This window comes from Saccopteryx bilineata, unplaced genomic scaffold (genome assembly GCF_036850765.1).
Source record: "Saccopteryx bilineata isolate mSacBil1 unplaced genomic scaffold, mSacBil1_pri_phased_curated manual_scaffold_17, whole genome shotgun sequence".
In the NCBI taxonomy this organism is placed as follows: Eukaryota; Metazoa; Chordata; class Mammalia; order Chiroptera; family Emballonuridae; genus Saccopteryx; species Saccopteryx bilineata.
The window spans coordinates 1589619-1604501 of NW_027095443.1; positions in this window are offsets into that span (position 1 = coordinate 1589619).

Sequence of the window (14883 nt, forward strand, 5' to 3'; positions counted from 1 at the left end):
ACTTCACCCCATTGGCTAGTACAGTTATGCAAGCAACCAATAAGCTATCGGCGACAAACAGACACTTAAGCCGCATATAATAAAGATTCCTGAGAATATCTGTTTAAAATCCAATTATGCTAAATTCAGGACACACTCTTTCCCAAATTTCATTCAAATGCCCAGGACCACACAGAAACAGACTTAAAATCTCAGGTTGTCACTGAAAACTCTGAGTTGATTTCAAACCACAAGTTGAGAGGAATGTCCACAAACATACGTTCTCTTAGGATCTATGTGATGACTGATATAAATACTTATGCTGTTAGCAGGTATGTACTTAAAAGTGGCTTCCAGAAGTAATCTTATTACCCCTGAGCTGACACTCCTGGTGCCGGGACAGGGGGCTGGGCTGGAGGTGGTGTCACTACCTGAGCGTCCCCTAAGGCGGCCACAAGGGGCTGTGAGGAGCAGAAAAATATGTAAAATTTCTGGTTTATTTATCTTTTTCATATATATTTAAAAACTATATTGAACCTGACCTGTGGTGGCACAGTGGATAAAGTGTCAACCTGGAACGCTGAGGTCACCGGTTCAAAACCCTGGGCTTGCCTGGTCAAGGCGCATATGGGAGTTGATGCTTCCTGCTCCTCTACCCTTCTCTCATCACCCTCTCTCTCTCTGTCGCCTCTAAAACAAATAATTTTTTTTTAAATCTAAAAATAAAATCTAAAAACTATATTTAACAATTTTTATTTTGAAGTAACAAAATAAATTTAGAAAAAACAAGCATTATGTTAAGAATATGGTTATGTTTTTGAGTGCATGAATATTTTCTGTAACATTCACTTCATTATTGGAATCTTGGATTGGTTCTAGAAATGAAAAATGGAAATATTGGGAAGTTTTATGAAATCTGAATAAAACCTGCAACTTACTTAATATTATTTTGCCAAAGTTACGTTTTCTGTTTTTAAATATGACCATGTACTGCAAGATTTTAATGTTAGAAAGATGTGGTGGAAGTTATGTAAAAGGTTTCTGTACTAACTTTTTAAGTTTTCTGTAAACAGAAAACTATTACAGAATGTTTGAAAACACATGCACTAGAATAAAAGCACACTCTATTCCCTCTTCTGAGGATAGAAGTCCAAGGCCTCAGTATGTGCAGTACAAGAGACCAGTGCTCAGGTAAAACATCTCACACTCTAGCCACGGTCGTGTGCTGTATTTCATTTTCATCTTCTCTAAAAAAAAAAAAAAAAAAGTGAAAAAATTAATCATATTTACCTGACATTTTGTGTCTACATATACATATAAATAACCACTGCTGAATCAAATACACACAATCTTTTTGTTTAAATTATTTATATTTATTCATTTTAGAGAAGAGAGACAGAGAGGAGAAAGAGAGAGAAAGAGAGAGAAGGGGGGGAGGAGCAGGAAGCATCAACTCCCATATGTGCCTTGACTGGGCAAGCCCAAGGTTTTGAGCCAGCAACCTCATTGTTCCAGGTCGATGCTTTATCCACTGCACCACCACAGGTCATGCCATACAATCTTTCATCAATCCAATTACTGGAATAAAACATAAGGATTCAATTCTATGAAGATGTCTAGTATTGGTCAATATGAATTTTCCTATTATTCCCAGCATCTCTATTATAAGTAAAATGAATCCTGGATGTCTTGACAAGGCTGACTCCATCTTGAAGTTAACCTGCCATCTTGACTCAGGCTGTCATCTTCCCTAAATCCCGCCACACATATACACAAAAATCTGTGCTCTGCTCTTGGTGCTATCTGTCTCTTAGCCAGCTCTGGTACAAACACTGCACAAGAACTGTCACCATGTTGAGACACTGTCCTATGTGGCCTGGTGGTGTTAGTGTCCTCAGGAGGGGAACTTTCTTGCTACTCAGTCATTTACCTGGATAAGGGAGGCAGTTAGAGTTAACACAGTGCTGACTTCGAATGGAAGACAACACTGATCATTTTTCTCAGCCAAGGATGTCATGAGGAATGGGATAGACCTTGTAGTGTCTTTTTGTTCCCTGCCCCAGAGACAAGGTCCAGAAAAGGGGACCAGATTTTCATCCTAGACTGTGGTATGTCTTCATAATGGTGTGCCAGGAATTTAACTCCCAAATGGTAAGATAATTTATCTTCTGAGAAAGATGACATAGATGATATCATGTACATATTATAATTTGTAAATTACAATTATAAATTAAATGGTCATCTTTTATGAACAATGAGAAAGTCATTAAAAGACAAGATCTGAATTGGGCTAGAAATATGGAGGGTAGATATTTAGGTTAGTGTATGATGTCTTCAGTGACTCACAGCCTGTGGGATTAAAGTTTCCTCCTTTAAAAGTTTGCACCGTCAGATAGCCACTGTCCAGGCTAAGAAAATAACAGAGCTGTGTGGGTTAGATTGATTAGGGATGTCAAGTAAAGAACTAGATCTGATCATAACCTATTATAAAGACTTTGGAGGATGTCTGGGTTTTCACCTGCCAGGGTGAAGAGACTCTGTGAAACACATGGACTAAACTATTGATAGAAATAGACGGGCCTTTGAGTGACCATCATTCAAGGCTGGTGGGAAGACAACATGTTGTCGGCTACTTTGGAAGACAGCATGGCCAACTTCTTCAAAAGCTAAGCGTACTCATAACATAGATGCAACAATCATATTATATTAGGTCTTTATCCAAATGAGTTGGAAAAATGTGTCCACTCAAGAACCTGCATATAAATATTACTAGCAGCTTTATTCATAATTGTTGTTTCTTCAAGCAAGGAAAATACTCTCTAATATTCAAGTGGAGAGACAAACTATGGTAAATCCCACAATGGGATAAGATTTGGTGATTAAAAATAAATGTGCTATCGCCCATTTGCTTCTCCACCTCCCCCTCCTTCCTCTCTGTCTCTCTCTTCCCCTCTCGCAGCCAAGGCTCCATTGGAACAAAGATGGCCCAGGCGCTGGGGATGGCTCCTTGGCCTCTGCCCCAGGTGCTAGAGTGGCTCTGGTCGCAGAAGAGCGACCCCCAGGAGGGGCAGAGCATCGCCCCCTGGTGGGCAGAGCGTCGCCCCCTGGTGGGCGTGCCGGGTGGATCCCGGTCGGACGCATGCGGGAGTCTGTCTGACTGTCTCTCCCCGTTTCCAGCTTCAGAAAAATACAAAAAAATTAAATAAATAAATAAATAAATAAATGTGCTATCAAGACACAAAAGACATGAGGCTTTTAAATACATGTTGCTAAATGACAGAATCCAATCTTAAAGAAGAAAAATACAATTGCTGTATAACTCCAACAATATGACATTCTGGAAAGGCAAATCATACAGACAACAAAAAGGTCAGTGGTTGCCGGGAGGTCTGGGGATGGAAGGAGCTATGCAGAGGGAAGAAATGAGGATTTTTTTAATATAAATACATTTTTATTTTAATGGGGTGACATCAATAAATCAGGGTACATATATTCAAAGAAAACATTTCCAGGTTATCTTGTCATTTAGTTATGTTGCATACCCATCACCCAAAGAGAGATCGTCCTCCGTCACCCTCTATCCAGTTTTCTTTGTACCCCTCCCCCACCCCTCTCCCTCCTCCCCTCCCCCCACCCCCCATAACCACCCCACTCCTGTCCATGTCTCTTAGTCTCATTTTTATGTCCCACCAATGTATGGAATCCTGCAGTTCTTGTTTTTTTTTTCTGATTCACTTATTTCACTTCGCATAATGTTATCAAGATTCCACCATTCTGCTGTAAGTGATCCGATGTCATCATTTCTTCTAGCTGAATAGTATACCATGCTGTATATGTGCCCCATCTTCTTTATCCAGTCTTCTATTTTTTTTACAGTGATTAAAAGCCTTTAAGCAAACTCTTGGCCAATACAGCAAGAATCCATAAAAGAGTAGTGTCCTTAACATGTTCACCAAGTCCAAGTTGGCCCCAACACCATGCCAAATCCCTGAAAAATGCAACCCAACCACAGTTCAGTCTGTTAGGAGCTGTCACAGGGAGCAGGAGTCCAGGAAAAGTCCACATCCAGGAAAAGTCCTCATGGCACTGGAATTGTTGTCACCTTTCTATACTTTGCAGCTCATGTCCAAGTCCCAATGACTACTGCTTCTAGCTGGTAATGATTCAGGTAGACTGGAAAAGCCATTAGCAGCATGCGTGGATATGGAGCTTCTGTTCTCCTCTGCCTGGAGAGATGAGACCAGGTTGCTTTTCCCTGGAGCTCTGTGACTGTGGCCAGGTAAAGAGAACCTTGGGATACACTAAGCTGGGTGGCAAAGGTAGATTCATAATAGAAGTTGGCAAAAGGGGGAAAGAGAGCTCTAAATTAGGAGTAGGTCCCAGCCTGAAATACGAGTGGGGCATTGAGGTAGGAGGGATAAAGGAAACACTATATATTAAGCAAAGCAGCAGAAAATAGGACTATCAACACCCACAACAGAGATCTTTGAGGGAAGAATAAAAAACCTGACTATTCAGGAAAAACATAGTTAAGTAGCCCTTGTGCAAATGAGATCAGTTTACCTGCTTCTTGGAAGAAATACCCTAGGTTCGTCCACAGTGTCATAGATGGGGCTGACGGCCCTGGGCACCTTCAGTCTTCAGTGGCAAACCCTAGCATTCTGGGCAAGGTTAGGTCATAGGTGGCTGGAGCAGGACTGGAAGAGACTGAATCCTCCCTTAGAGGAGCGAGGGGGAAGCCCACCTTCCAGTGTCCCTGTTTCCTCTCAGCAGAGGCCTGTAAGCCTGGCAGGCTTTAGCTCAATGACCTTCCATTCCACTATTGAAGCAGGACCCAAATGGCATCCTATGAGACCCCTTTGGGGTGTTGGAGCCTTTAAGGGTATATCCTAAAAGCTGGTAGTTCCCCTGATCTCTATTGGGCTTTTTCTGCCTCTAGGTATCTTAAAAGCCATGCTCAGAAGATCTCGCAGAGGGGTTTGAGGATCCCCATCCACCTATATAAATCTTTTCCATATATCTGGATCTATTTGGAAAAAGACAAAACAGTGTTATTAGCTGGATCTAATAAAGAATGTAGTAGTTTGCAAGCAAAAAAGATTTGGTGTCTCCTGTTCATCAGCATTCAAAGGAAATGTAAATTTTTTTTTTAAGTAAGAAGCATGATATGGTAGACCCATAGGAGTTCCAGGATATGACTACCCCCTTTTAAAATTTTTTTTAATTGACCTTAAAATGTTTGCTGAGTACACTTTAATAATACCTTAACTTTAAAGATTGTAAGCATGACAAAATACAGTAAATGCTTTTGCTTCATATGCAGGAGCATTTTCAGTTTAGCCAGTTTAGAAAATCCAATAATAGAACAATGCATACAGACAATGAGCTATAACATGCTTAGCAGCCTCTCCTGTTCTGACAGAGGTTACTATAGATCTGGAATATGTATCCACTGTAATGTGGACATACGACTGTTTGCTAAATGAAGGTATATGAGTATCATCCATCTGCCAAAGTTGTCCTGATAGGGGTCCTTGAGGGTTAACTCCAAATGAAGGGGTAGTATAGGCCCCCTTGGACAGGATTTCCTAATCTGCTGTGCTGCTTCCTGAGAAAGTTGAAACTGCTTACACCGGGCTGCAGTGTTCTGCAGCGTGATGAATAGTATGAGACTGACTTGCTCGTCAAGTTGCTCCATATAATTTTCTTTTGGGTAGCTTGATCAACGAGGACATTCCTAGGCCCTGGCTGGTTGGCTCAATGGTAGAGCATTGGCCTGGTGTGCAGGATTCCTGGGTTCGATTACCAGCCAGAGCACACAGAAGAAGCGCCCATCTACTTCTCCACCCCTCCCCCTCTCCTTCCTCTCTGTCTCTCTCTTCCCCTCCCGCAGCCAAGGCTCCACCAGAGCAAAGCCACCCCAGGCACTAAGGATGGCCCCATGGCCTCTGCCTCAGGTGCTAGAATGGCTCTGGTTGCAACAGAGCAACACCCTAGATGGGCAGAGCATTCCCCCCCCCCCCCGGTAGGCATGCCTGGCAGATCCCGGTCAGGTGCATGCGGGAGTCTGTCTGACTGCCTCCTCATTTCCATCTTCAGAAAAATACAAAAAATAAATAAATAAAAGAAAAAATACAACCAAAAAAGAAAAGAGAAAAAAAAAGGGGGGGGGGCATTTCCTTGTGCTAAAATCTCCAGGGAGCATGGAGTGAGCTTGAGTATGTCCTATGAAACATGGAGCTCTATGTTGACATATAAGTCTTTGAAGAAAGAGGAACTGCTGAAATAGTTCATCAGCATTTGCCCCTAAGACAGCAGTCTTTATAGTGGAAACACCATAAGTAAATATTTGCTGTCTGTCTATAGATTAAGGGGGGAATATGGCAAATGCTGAAAAGCCATGATCTTTGTGCCCCTCCCCTCCCCTCCCTCAACCTCCCACTCTCCGCCCCCCACCCTGTAACTCCAACACTGTTGTCCATGTCTCTAAGTCTCATCTTTATGTCCCACCTATGTATGGAATCATATAGCTCTTAGTTTTTTCTGATTTACTTCTTTCACTCAGTATAATGTTATCAAGGCCCATCCATGTTGTTGTAAAAGATCCTATGTCATCATTTCTTATGGCTGAGTAGTATTCCATAGTATATATATACCAAAGCTTTTTAAGCCACTCATCCTCTGATGGACACCTGGGCTGTTTACAGATCTTTGCTATTGTGAACAATGCTGCTATAAACATGGGGGTGCATTTCTTCTTTTCAAACAGTGCTATGGTGTTCTTGGGGTATATTCCTAACAGTGGCATAGCTGGGTCAAAAGGCAGTTCGATTTTTAATTTCTTGAGGAATCTCCATTCTGTTTTCCACAGTGCCTGCACCAGTCTGCATTCCCACCAGCAGTGCAGGAGGGTTCCCTTTTCTCCACATCCTCGCCAGCACTTATTCTGTGTTGTTTTATTGATGAGCGCCATTCTGACTGGTGTGAGGTGATATCTCATTGTGGTTTTAATTTGCATTTCTCTAATCATTAGTGATGTTGAACATTTTTTCATATGCCTATTGGCCATCTGTGTGTCCTCTTTGGAGAAGTGTCTATTCATTTCTTTTGCCCATTTTTGGATTGGATTGTTTGTCTTCCTGGTATTAAGTTTTACAAGTTCTTTATAAATTTTGGTTATTAACCCCTTATCAGATGCAATGTCAAATATCTTCTCCTATTGTGTAGTTTGTCTTTTTTTTCTGTTCTTATTGTCTTTAGCTGTGCAGAAGCTTTTTAGTTTGATAAAGTCCCATTTGTTTATCCTGTCTTTTATTTCACTTGCCTGTGGAGACAAATCAGCAAATATATTGCTGCGAGAGATGTCAGAGAGCTTACTGCCTATGTTTTCTTCTAAGATGCTTATGGTTTCACGGCTTACATTTAAGTCTTTTATCCATTTTTGAGTTTATTTTTGTGCATGGTATAAGTTGGTGGTCTAGTTTCATTTTTTTGCAGGTAGCTGTCCAATTTTCCCAACACCATTTGTTGAAGAGGCTGTCTTCACTTCATTGTATGCCCTTACCTCCTTTGTCAAATATCAGTTGTCCATAGAGCTGTGGGTTTATTTCTGAGTTCTCTGTTCTGTTCCATTGATCTATATGCCTGTTCTTATGCCAGTACCATGCTGTTTTGAGTACAATGGCCTTATAATATAACTTGATATCCGGAAGTTTGATACCTCTCACTTTATTCTTCCTTTTCAAGATTGCTGAGGCTATTCGTGTTCTCTTTTGGTTCCATATAAATTTTTGGAATATGTGTTCTATATCTTTGAAGTAAGTCATTGGTATTTTAATCGGAATTGCATTGAATTTATAAATTGCTTTGGGTAATATAGACATTTTAATGATGTTTATTCTTCCTAACCATGAGCACGGTATATGCCTCCACTTATTTGTATCTTCCCTGATTTCTTTTATCAATGTTTTATAATTTTCCGAGTACAAGTCTTTAATCTCCTTGGATAGATTTATTCCTAGGTACTTTATTTTTTTGGTTGCAATGGTAAAGGGGATTGATTCCTTGATTTCTCTTTCTGACAGTTCATTATTAGTGTATAAAAATGCCTTTGATTTCTGAGTATTGATTTTATATCCTGCCACCTTGCTGAATTCATTTATCAGGTCTAGTAGTTTTTTGACTGAGACTTTAGGGTTTTCTATATACAATATCATATCATCTGCAAATAATGATAGTTTTACTTCTTCTTTTCCAATTTGGATGCCTTTTATTTCTTTTTCTTGTCTGATTGCTGTGGCTAGGACTTCCAGAACTATGTTGAATAAGAGTGGTGAAAGGGGGCACCCCTGCCTTGTTCCTGATCTTAGGGGATTGCTTTTAATTTTTGCCCATTGAGTATGATGTTGGCTTTGGTTTTGTCATAGATGGCCTTTATCATGTTGAGGTATGTTCCCTATATTCCCACTTTGCTGAGAGTTTTGATCATGAATGGGTGCTAGACTTTATCAAATGCTTTTTCTGCATCTATTGAAATTATCATGTGATTTTTCTTCTTCCTTTGTTTATGTGATGAATCGCATTGATTGATTTGCGAATATTGTACCAGCTTTGCCTCCCAAGAATAAATCCTACTTGATCATGGTGTATGATTTTTTTCATATATTGCTGGATCCCGTTTGCTAATATTTTGTTGAGGATTTTTGCATCTAAGTTCATCAGGGATATTGGCCTATAATTTTCTTTTTTTGTGTTGTCTTTGCCTGGTTTTGGAATCAGAATTATGCTCGCCTCATAAAAGGAGTTTGGAAGTCTTCCTTCCTCTTGAATTTTTCGAAATAGCTTAAGAAGGATAGGAGTTAGTTCTTCTTTGAATATTTGGTAGAATTCACTTGTGAAGCCATCAGGCCCAGGACTTTTCTTTTGGGGGAGTTTTTTGATAGCTGTTTCAATCGCATTTGTTGTAATTGTTCTGTTTAGGTTTTCTGATTCTTCCAGATTGATATTTGGAAGATTATATGATTAAAGGAATTTGTCCATTTCATCTAGGTTGTCTAGTTTTTTGGCGTACAGTTCTTCATAGTATTTTCTTACAATATTTTGTATTTCTGTTGTGTCAGTTGTTATTTCTCTACTCTCGTTTCTAATTTTATTTATTTGAGTCCTCTCTCTTTTTTTCTTGGTGAGTTTCATTAAAGGTTCATCGATCTTGTTTACCTTTTCAAAGAACCAGCTCCTGGTTTCATTGATCCTCTGTATTGTTTCTTTAGCCTCTATGTCATTTATTTCTGCTCTGATCTTTATTATTTCCTTCCTTCTACTAGCTCTGGGCTTTACTTGCTGTTCTTTTTCTAGTTCTTTTAGATGCAGGGTTAAGTTGTTTATTTGAGCTTTTTCTAGCTTCTTGAGGTATGCCTGTAATGCTATAAACTTCTCTCTCAGGACTGCTTTTGCTGTGTCCCATAAATTTTGAGTTGATGTATGCTCATTATCGTTTGTTTCTAGAAAATTTTAAATTTCTTCTTTGATCTCAATGTTTACCCATTTGTTATTTAATAACGTGCTATTTAGTTTCCAAGTGTTTGAATATTTTTCAATTTTTCTATTGTGGTTGATTTCTAGTTTAATGCCATTGTGATCAGGGTAAGTGCTCGATATGATTTCTATCTTCTTAAATTTGTTGAGACAGCTTTTGTGCCCTAACATGTGGTCTATTGTACAGAATGTACCATGAGCGCTTGAAATGAATGTATATTCTGCTGTTTTAGGGTGAAAGGTTCTGAAGATATCTATTAAATCGAGTTCATTTAATATGTCCTTTAAGTCTGCTGTTTCTTTGTTGATTTTCTTTCTTGAGGATCTATCTAATGATGTTAATGGGGTATTGAAATCCCCTACTGCTATAGTATTGCTGTTGATTTCACCCTTTAAGTCCATCAAAGTCTGTTTTATATATTTAGGTGCTCCTATATTAGGTGCGTAGATATTTATAATGGTTATATCTTCCGTTTGGATTGTTCCCTTTATCATTATGTAGTGACCTTCTTTATCTCTAACTATGGTCTTTGTTTTAAAGTCCATTTTGTCTGATATAAGTATTGCTACCCCAACTTTTTTTTTTTCATTTCCATTTGCGTGAAATATTTTTTTCCATCCTTTTATCTTCAGTCTGTGTGCATCTTTTGATTTATGGTGTGTCTCTTGTAGACAGCATATGTATGGGTCCTGTTTTCTTATCCACGCAGCTACCCTATGTCTCTTGATCGGATCATTTAATCCATTAACATTTAAGGTTATTACTGATATGTAATTGTTTATTGCCATTTTTTTCTTTAAAACTGTATTCCTCTTTTGCTATATTCTTTTTTTCCTTTGTTCTGTTTACTACAGGTCCCTTAGCATTTCTTGGAGCCTTTGTTTGGTTGCAGTGAATTCCTTGAGTTTTTTGTTTTTTTGTTGTTGTTTTTTTTGTCTATAAAGCTTTTTCTTTTTTCTTCAATTTTAAATGATAGCCTTGCTGGATAAAGTAGTCTTGGTTGTAGGTTCTTGTTCTGCATTACTTTGAATATTTCTTGCCATTCCCTTCTGGCCTCAAGTGTTTCTGTTGAGAAGTCAGAAGTCATCATTATGGGGGCTCCTTTGTAGGTGATAGTCTTTTTTTCTCTAGCAGCTTTTAATATTTTCTCTTTATCATTTAGCTTTGGTAATTTAATTATGATGTGTCTTGGTGTTGGTTTCTTTGGGTTTCTCCTTAGTGGAATTCTCTGTGCTTCCTGAGCATGTGAAACGTTTTCCTGCCTTAATTGGGGGAAGTTTTCCACTATAATATGTTTGAACAAAGTCTCTATCCCTTGTTCTTTCTCTTCTTCTTCAGGAATCCCTATGATGTGGATGTTATTTCTCTTCATGTTGTCACAGAGCTCTCGTAGAGTTTCCTCAGACTTTTTGAGTCTCTTTTCTTTTTTCTGCTCTGCTTCTGTGCCTTTATTTATCGTGTCCTGTAACTCACTGATTTGATTCTGTGCTTCATTCATCCTGCTTTTAATTCCTTCCATTGTATTCTTTATTTCAGATATTGTATTTGTCATTTCTGACTGACTCTTTTTTATTATTTTAATGTCCTTTTTTATGTTTGTTATCTCTATATTTAGGTTTTTATAATGTCCATCTATGGTTGTTGTAATATCTTTGAGCATCCTAACAATCATTATTTTAAACTTTGTATCTGGTAATTTGGTTATATCTGATTCACTTAAGTCATTTTCTGGGAATTTCTCTTGGTTTATTTGTGTTGTATTTCTCTGCCTCCGCATTTTCTCTTCATGGGAATGGGTGTGATCACGTGCTCATGTGCACAAGCATTGGTGGCCTTGGCCTTTTCCCCGCCCCCGTGTGTGACGTTATGCTCGGTCCTGAGGGCACTGGCGAGCACCTTTGCTCAGCTGCGGGTCTCCGCCTGTTTCCCAGCTTTCGCCCTGCCCTTGCAGGAGGAGCCCGCTTGAGAAATGGCTGCTAGCCTTGGCTCTACCGCGGGGCAGGACTGCTTGCCCAAGCTCAGCTCAGTAGCAGAACTCCGCCTCTTCTGGGCTTTTGGGTCCACCCCCATGGGAGGAGCCAGCTACCAAGTCAGACCGCAAGTCTGGGTTGCACGGGTGGGGCAAGGCTGTGCTCCTCTACCCTTGCTCAGGGGCTGGTCTCCACCCTTTCTGGGGTTCCCTCCCTTCTCCTGCAGGCTGGATTACAGGCTGCCGGCAGCTGAGCTTGACCGCTTTTGCACGCCCCCTTCTCCCCAGCCGGGCAAGATTGAGCTCACACCTGAGCCCAGTGGTGGCCAGCTGGCTTCTTCCCCTGCCAGCAGAACTGCGCTTTTGTCTCCCTCTGCTGCCCGCCCTCTGGCTCACCCTCAGCTGCGTGTTTGGGGGCGTTGCAGCTCGGACCCTACGACTCACTACTGTAGACCCAAAAGCTCCCTCCTTCTACGCGACTCTGCTCTGAATGCTGTGGGGGAGCTTGTTTGGCTGCTCTCCTGCTTCCTTTTGCTGGTATTGCTGTTTCCAGGGGAAATATTCACTTCAGCTTTGGGGAGTGACTCGTCCCAGGGGTTAGGGTGGCTATCTCCTAAAATGTTTCCCCCTGTGCCTCCTAGATTAAATTCTCTTCCTGTTACTCTGGTCCTCTCCTCTCTCCCTGTCCCCAGGAGCCCCAGGTGAGTGTTTGTGAGAGAGATGTTCTGTGCGGTCCCTTTAAGAAGGATCCTGGGTCTGAGAAATCAGACTCTTTCTCACAAACAGTATCCTGACTTGTTTCCAGCTAAATACTGTCCTTACGCCTCTTCTGGGCTCTGGGGCTGCAGGCTGGTGCTTTGTTCCTGGGGCTCAGGACCCTTTCCCCTCTGCTAAACTCACTTCCCGCCACGCGAGTCTCTCCTGGCTGCCGTTCGCTCCGGGGAGCTGGGCAGCCCTCTCCGCGTTTCTGAATTTCCACTTTTCCTACCAGTCTCGGTGTGGCTTCTTCAGTGTTCCTTGGTTGAAGAGTCTTCTTAGTTTAGTCCCAAATTGGTTTTTCCAGATGATAGTTCATAAAATTAGTTTGTAATCCACTTTGGTTCTGGGAGGTAGATGTTGGTACGTGAAGCAGGTGAAACTTTTAATGGCCAACTCCAGAAATGAGGAGTTTGAGGGTAGTAACATTATTCTCTTTGTTACAGGAATGGTGACATAGAGATTCATTTGGCAAAAGCCACAACTAAAAATATTGGAAAATTACACACACACACACACAAATCTCACTAATGTTTAATGTTTATAGATTATAGTTGCACAAATTCCTCCACATACGAGCAAGAAGAATCCTCATCAAATCAACAAAACTTCTCTTTTATCCCTCAGGGAGGATAGGGTCGAGGTAGGATATCTGCATGCTCCCTGGGTGATGGTGCCCTGGAATCTGGGGTAGAGCAGATATGAGGAGGCGTGCCCGCAGCCATGTGTTTTCTCAGAGATAAAAGCACCGCACACAAGAAACCAGTCTGAGTTAGTCAGTGTCCCGCAGGACCCCACAGGGCGTGCTCCTTTGTCTCTTTCCTGCATGTGAGGGACTCTTGGGTCCCTGGATGTGTTTCCCAAATCCAGACTTTCAATACCTTCTAATTCCATGGGAATTAGCTTCTAATTCCACCCAGATCTGCCCGACAGAAAAAAATTAGTTGAACTCCCAGTGCCTGGAGATGCCTGAGACAGTCTGCAAAGATGGTGGACCTCAGGGATCCCGCTGCTAATGTGACCACCAGTGCGTTCATCATGGAATATATCCTAAGTGCATTGTTCCTTTATCTGTATCATGGCAGCTATAAACTGTTATTATTTCTTGTCTGTTAGTTCTCATTTACTTCGGTATTTTATCATGACTTATGGAAACTGGTAGTTTGCATTTTCAACAAACTAATTCCTTCTTTTCCTTCAGCGTTCATACTCTTCATCTTAAAAAATTTGATATTAAATTTTTTTCTATTTCTGTACACTATCAGCTATATGCTTGTGTAATAGGAACATGATTTACTACAAAGTTATAGCATTTTATGAGTTGTGGCTATCAAACACGTGTGAAGAGAAAGAGAATGAAGCATGCAAGTTATGACACAGAGAAGATGGGCCAGTGTTTTCAAAATAAATCCCATAACTCATAGTCTCATGCCGCACTCTGATGAGCATCCAGTGTGTGTGTTATCTCCCCAGTTACAGAAGGTTTTTTGTCGCCCTACCCGTCCCCTTACATCCCAGATCCCTGATCTGCCCTTTCCACTCCTTTGCTCCACAGCAGAGTGTAAAGAAAATGTTCTGTGACATTCACACCACGTGTTCACACACATTGTTCTCACCTTTGATAATGAGATATATGCTCCTGTTTTGTTATATCGGTTGTTAATATGTATCTCATAATTTTGGCGACACCATGAATTTTCTGCTCAAAACCACCTTTAATCTGAAGCTGCTCTATATAGTGGATGGCGGAGGTGCCATCCTTCTTGACAGTGCCGCTCTGTGCCAGCACCCCAGGCCTGAGTCCTCGGTCACTGCTACTGGGACTGGGTCAGGACAGATTCAGCGGTAGACCCCTGTCCCTTCACCCCAGAGAAAAACTCTGTGAATTTCCTGAGAAGTCACTGCTGGTGGGAGGAGTGGCTGCTAAGATCCCTTGAAGAAGACAAGAGGGGATTTCACTGAGGAAAAAAAAGTGGTCCCAGTGATGGAGTTAGATTTGCTGGGACCAGGAGGCAGAGAACTCCCTCATCTCTTCCTTCAGCTCTCCAACCTTTCAGAGGAAAAAATAATTAGGCTTGAAGTCATCAAGGTCATGAGGGACCTTACTTGGTGAAAACCTTAAGCTCTCCCATCAGTGTCTCAGTCACCATGCAGTCACAGGTCTATTTGAGGTTCCAATGTCTGTCTCTTTTAAGCTTTCCCAAAGAACACCAGGTTGACTCTGCGGCAGGAGGAGAGAGGAAACTGATTTGCATGAAGTGCTTTCTCCTCCTCATGGGTCTGGGAGGCATGAAAAGACCCCAAGGACACCTCTCTTCAGTGCAGGAGACGAGGAGCCCAGATCCTCTGTGTATCATGACTTATGGAAACTGATAGTTTGCATTTTCAACAAACTAATTCCTTCTATCCCATCATAGCCCCGATGATGCTTCTTCTCCAGCTCCTGGCTTACAGCTCAGGTCAGGGGAAGGGACTCTGCATCCTTGGGGGACACATAAAAGCTGGGTCTCAAGGTGATCTTTGTTTCTCATAACACCTGATTCTCTCCTCTTGGTTTTAGGAGCATTTTCTAAAACTGTGGTTAACCAGGAGACATTATTGTCAGTGTTTCCAGGAGGGACAGTCACACTTAGCTGTGGCCTCA